We start from the raw sequence: 6,000 nt of genomic DNA on the forward strand, positions 1-6,000 counted from the left end.
ACCAATGCAACTCCTTGCAACTGCCATTGGGGATAATGGTTGCAAGTGGTTGCAAGTAGTTGCATGTTGCAAGGAGTTGCATGGCGAATCATTGGTGTGGATGTGGAGTGGGCTTAAGGGCGGATTCAGACTATGGTCCCGGGTGCGCACCCCGGACCACATGGCAGATGTTGTGGTAGTGTGAACGTAGCGTACCGTTCCCCGTAACGCATCACCGTACTGTACCCGAAACCACCTGGGAAGGTAGTCTCGGGTCCGATTGCTGCGGACTCGGGAACGGAACGCGGCAGTGTGAATCCATCCGTACCAAGAGAAGGAAGTGGACTGCTAATCACATATCCTTTATATATTTTTTATAACTACACATTATTTTAGCTGGGTTATACCTTCTCATAGTTCTACTTGAATGTTGACAAGAAATAATAATCCCGCTAGTGTTTGAGTAGCGCGAGCCGTGGAAAAACATAAACAAAAAACACATGTGTAGCGAACGTATATAAGGATAAATATACCAAGGATTAGTCTGTGACGTCACTGCTAAAATACCAAGGATGCATCAGTGACGTCACGATCATATTGATAATAACAGAGACGCGAGAGACGACGTTACATTTTGAGGTTTCAAAGACCAACGCACACACTGCTTTGGTTGTGTATTGTTGTTCTGTTATTATTATAACTCAAGACAACATCAGGAACACAGTCAAACTGTATTATTCACTCTAAACTCTGGCAAGTTACTCTTCTTCTGTGAATGACATTCTCTATCTCCCAAAGCCCCATAGTCAACAGCGACCCCATGAGGCACATATTTACCATTACTGTTCAATGAAATGTACACGAGTACGGAAATAATTTTGGCCAATGTGAATGCTGACCCGCTGGGAGAAGCCAATCGTACTCGGGAACGGTTCGAATCAATCGGACCCAGTCTGAATCCGCCCTAAAAGTACTCAGTACAGCCTTCCTAGAAATGTACTCGAGTAAAAGTAAAATATTTGTCTTGGAAATGTACTCAAGTAAGAGTACTAAGTATCAAAATCAAGTAAAGTACTCAAGTACATTTACTCTGTTACTGTCCACCACTGCCCATTCAGAGGTCCAGCTATCCTTGGTTTGTTGTCCATTTAATGATAGAGGCAGAGGCATGATCAAGTACAAAAGCTTGAAATCAATATTTTTTTTATAAACATAATTGAAAACAGTTGCGACCACCGGAGGGTGCAGCGCCAAGCCTGGTCCTAAACAAAAAGATAAACACAGATTCCACACAGACAATAACCATCAACCTAATGAGACAAAACACTTTGCATTAGACCAGCTTGGTCTCTCTGTGACCAACCTGGTACTATAAGAAAAAAACGGGGGGGAAAATAACAACTAACAAAAAAAAACAAAGACAACATGTAAGAGTAGGCTACTGAAGGTCAGTTGGTTGCTGGAGCACACAGTCTATCCGGCTAGGGACGGATTTATTTTAGCCAGTAGCCAATTATATGTATGTTTTTGTTTTGTTTTTTGTTCTTGTAATACTCCGGATGAAAAGTATCCCACCGGATGATCTGAATATGATGAACTAGGAGTTTTCATTTGTTTAATCATAAGTCAGTTATATTCCTCTCTCTCTCTCTCTCTCTCTCTCTCTCTCTCTCTCTCTCTCTCTCTCTCTCTCTCTCTCTCTCTCTCTCTCTCTCTCTCTCTCTCTCTCTCTCGATTTATTTTAATGATAAATCTGTATGTGCATACATGATGCAACACCGCTTGCTGTTCTTGTGATGCAGTATCAACTAGCTATATAGCTTTGACATTACATAGTCATGCTCACAGACAACACAGTCTCACTCCGAAGAAGGCACATATTGCCTATTTGTCAGAACCCCAAGACTGCAAGGTGTGCCTTCGTCGGCCGCCGGCGACTTCATAATGCGCCTTCCTCGGCCACCCATTGACATTGAATGCGGTCCAAAGACGGCACATCGCTCCGTTTCCGGCGACTTCATAATGCGCCTTCCACGGTCACCAATACACATTCATTGAGGTCCAAAGACGACACATTGTGCCGTCACAGGCAGGCCATTGATAATGCATTGGCATTCCAAAACGTGCGCTAAGAAGCTTGATTGAAATGCAAAAGACCACACGCCACCACCCACAAAAACCTGTAAATATTCTGAGTATTTACATACTAGTTTGGTCATTTTTCGATGAGTATTTGTTGAGAACGACACTTTTATTTAACTTTTCTATACCCGTGACGTCACGTCACATTACTTCCGTATGACTTGATTGACAGTAGTAAAGATCCAATCAAAACTATTTATTTTAATCTAATAGATCTATATAAATGATCTACTTGTCCACTAATCAATTATTCTGACACTTAAATGCCTAATGTATGAACAATTCTAGCAATAAATAATTATTTGTAATTTCTTGATTCCTAAAACTCATAAAATTCCGCCTACTGCATCCGGATGTTCACCACGTCCACATACATGAAAACAAACATAACGTTTCCGTATCCGTTCTGAACCGGAAATGTGGTTATAGGCACATTCACGTTCTGTAAAGGTTCTGGCCTTCTTTTAAAGCTTTTTGAAACAAATAGCAGCAGTCTTTTGCAGTCGCTTAGGAACAAATAGCAGCATTTATTTTTTCTCAAAACGATTTCATGTTTTTTGTAACATTTAGGACGTAAACAATCATATTGAGGGGCAGTTGTGCAGCTAAAACGTCATCACCAGCGTTGCCAGATTCTGTGAGAGAAACAAGCAACCACTGGTCTAGGAAAACAAGCCCAAAAGAAGCAACTATGGGCCACATGACTCATGAGCACTTCAAACATATACGTCAGCTGCTTGAAAATAGCAGATCTACAAGCTCACAATGTGTCGTGATGCGACGCGTTGTGAGCTTGTAGATCTGCTATTTTCAAATTCATTTTTGGGGTAAATTATAATAAGCAGACCTGGCAACACTGGTATGCATATGTGCGTCTATTCCTCCCATGATGCATTGCATTGTTTTTCAACTACGATCGTGGTAAGTGAAGTCTTGTTACTTTTTCATTTATTTAATAGAAATACATGTTAAATCTGCACCCCCACCACCACTAAATCATAGAACCACAACACAGGGTTGTTGCTAACATGTTAGGGTGTGTACAGTAGCAAGTTGGTCGGTCTGTATAAGTTTAAAACTGTTTTACAGTGGACATATCCCTAAGCTAACAAGCCATAACAAACAAACACAACAACATGAGCTCGGCTATTTGTGTGTGTCCCTCTTCATTTGTGTGTAGTTATGTATTCTATATGCCATGTTTGTTTGCACAACACTAAAGGCAAAACGAAATGTAATCATTGTTTGTGTTTCCCATTCTGAGTGTACAAATGGATGTTTTATTATGAATAGAATACAAAAGGATCCCATTGAGCCATAGTGCTTTCTTGTGGTTTAAGGGTTTGCCATTTTTCATATACCCTGTGCTAAGTTTGTTTATAAAGACCAAGAGATCCTGAATATCAGTGCTTATATTGTTTAGTTACAGAACTGTAAGGGTACATTTGGTGGCCACTGGAATATTTGATCTTAAGTATTATGCATTTATATCTTCATTTCCCTCCCCCCTTTACAGGTTTCTTTCTTTGTCATTCATCACCTTGTTCCAGTGAGTACCAACAACTTAAAACACAACCACACATCTTTAACTCACAGCAAATACATGACAGAAATTGGAATAATGTGTGTTCAGTGTTGGACAAACTAAACAAATGTAGCACTCTATTCTACTAAGTTATTCTTTATTAAAGCTCTCTTACAAAATAAGTAGCTACACTTCTATTTGACTCTAAGTGATTGAATGAAATACAGAACTGTAAATGCTACAAATGGATGCACGTGGATAATTCTCTATGAATACCAACTGTACTGTACTGTACTGAACCTGGTGAAGAAAATAGATAGAAACTTGAAAGCTACATCATTCTGAAAATAGTTGTAAAGGTTTTGAATGCCAGACTCTCACTTACATATGTTTTTAATTAAAACATTTGAGTACTTTTTCCACCACTGGTTCTACACACCCTGCTTTCAAGTTTAGTCCCATTGTCATACAAAGTGTTTTGTTTTGTGCAGCCATTGTTCTGCAACCTGTTAAGTACTGGGAGCTGATGGTACTGTAGGTGTTGCACGCTATAAGAGCAAATCAAATACAGAATTTATTTTATTTTATTTATTATTATTTTCTAATCAAACTGATCCCAATCCTGTTTTTTGTTTTGATCCAGATTTGAGTAGGTTTTCCTGATAATTTATTGCAAATACATACTCATTGGCCCAGAAGAAACACTGCACGACAGCTCCTTCAGGTCATGGTCATCTGTTGAGATCTTCCCTGTCTATTTCAAAATAAGGATATCAACAGTTTATAATGGGCAGGCAATAAATAAGAAACAAATTCAATGCACATGACAAAAAGAAAAAATATATACTGTTGGCTAACTAAATTAAATACTCACACGGCCAAAGTGAACAGTTCGCTGATCAAGCATTCTTAAAAATGCCTGGCAGGACAGTCCTGGTGCAGCCATCTTCATTTTCTCAAATGAGAAAAATATATCTGTGGCATAAACTGTTGCGAAATTAAGTGTAGCAGGCCAGCAGTTACTGCAAATGAGATCGTCCACTCCAGCAGTCCAAGTGGCTTGGCATGACTCGCAACTCAGGTCAGGCATGCTGAGATCATATAGCCCTAGAAAATCAAAGACACGCACACTGTAATGTAAAACCTAGCATGGCATAAATTAGTCAATAGGCATATGTATGATTTCATAAATACACCTATGACAAACCTTGTGGGTAAGTAAAAATACCAAGTAAAAATATATTTTTAAGATGCTTTAAAAAAAAAAAAATCCTTACCATCCATTGTGATCACAGCAACAGCCTTTCCTGGGTTGACCCTCAATGCCTCCGATGCACAACCACAGATATTTGCAGGTATCCGCACAGGTACAAAGCGCTCTGAAAAAGATCATTTGTATCCAATAGGAAATAGAACATTACGATTGCTGGAACCACTCGAAGGGACTGAAAGAAGAGTGAGAAAGGTTAAAAAAATGCCATGACCGTAAGACAGGACAAAAAAATGCATTGTTTAGTGGTCAAAGTAATGAGATTAATGAGTCAGAGGATATGATATGCTGTACTCACAAACAAGAACTTACCACAACGGTAATGAGCCTCATCTACAATGCAGGTGGTTGGAGGCAAAGGCTGGAAGAACCCTGCATTCATGGCATCCCTGTTGTGCATCACGTTTCTAGTGTCTGTGTGCGTTTTGATGTCACATTCGGCACACAGGAATGGCCGTGGTTCACAGCCATGACAGCAGACAGCAGCTGGACTGATGGCACACTGTTGGCACATGTGTGTGCCTACATGTGCCCTCGCTGCAACGCGGTTACTCAGCCAGGGTCTCTCTGCCCGCCATCTCTCTAAAAGAGAGTGGTTCCGCGTACTCCAGTCGGAGGAAGCCTGGAGAGGAGCTGGGGTTGGTGCTTCCTCGATGTCAGCCGATGCAACGCTCAGGGAGTGCTGGAGCTCTTGTATGAAACGCTCTGTTAAGATAGTATGGGATATTGAAAAACAACATTAGGTTATGTTTTACATTTACAATATAAAAAGTATAATAATGGCTGTGAAAAGGTTAGTTGCACATTTATTCTGGTAAATGTGTAATACAAACATATAATTAACATTCAAACTCATTGACAGATTATTTGAATATATCATGAACATATTGCTTTGCACTAATGAAATACACACCAACGGCATTTGGAGCAAAGGAGACCTCAGCATTAGTGTCAGGAAAATCGTTGGGAGGAACAGGTTTCTGACCGCAACCACCTGGATGAGCCTTCCGACTTGGACCAGCTACAACAGGGGGGGAAAAAAACACTGTCATCAACATTTACTCTCTCCTCAACATTTACTCAC

General features: G+C 40.1%; 1 long non-coding RNA gene across 1 annotated transcript; it reads right to left on the reverse strand.

Annotated features, from left to right (window-relative positions):
* Nucleotides 1-4,529: 4,529 nt before the first annotated feature.
* Nucleotides 4,530-5,408, reverse strand: LOC311056990. The gene is made up of 3 exons (XR_014601938.1): nt 5,229-5,408; nt 4,924-5,025; nt 4,530-4,753 (listed from the first exon to the last, which is right to left on the reverse strand). It is a non-coding gene; the product is annotated as an uncharacterized lncRNA (long non-coding RNA).
* Nucleotides 5,409-6,000: the final 592 nt, after the last annotated feature.

This window comes from Gymnoscopelus microlampas (genome assembly GCF_963454915.1).
Source record: "Gymnoscopelus microlampas genome assembly, chromosome: 12".
Taxonomy (NCBI): Eukaryota; Metazoa; Chordata; class Actinopteri; order Myctophiformes; family Myctophidae; genus Gymnoscopelus; species Gymnoscopelus microlampas.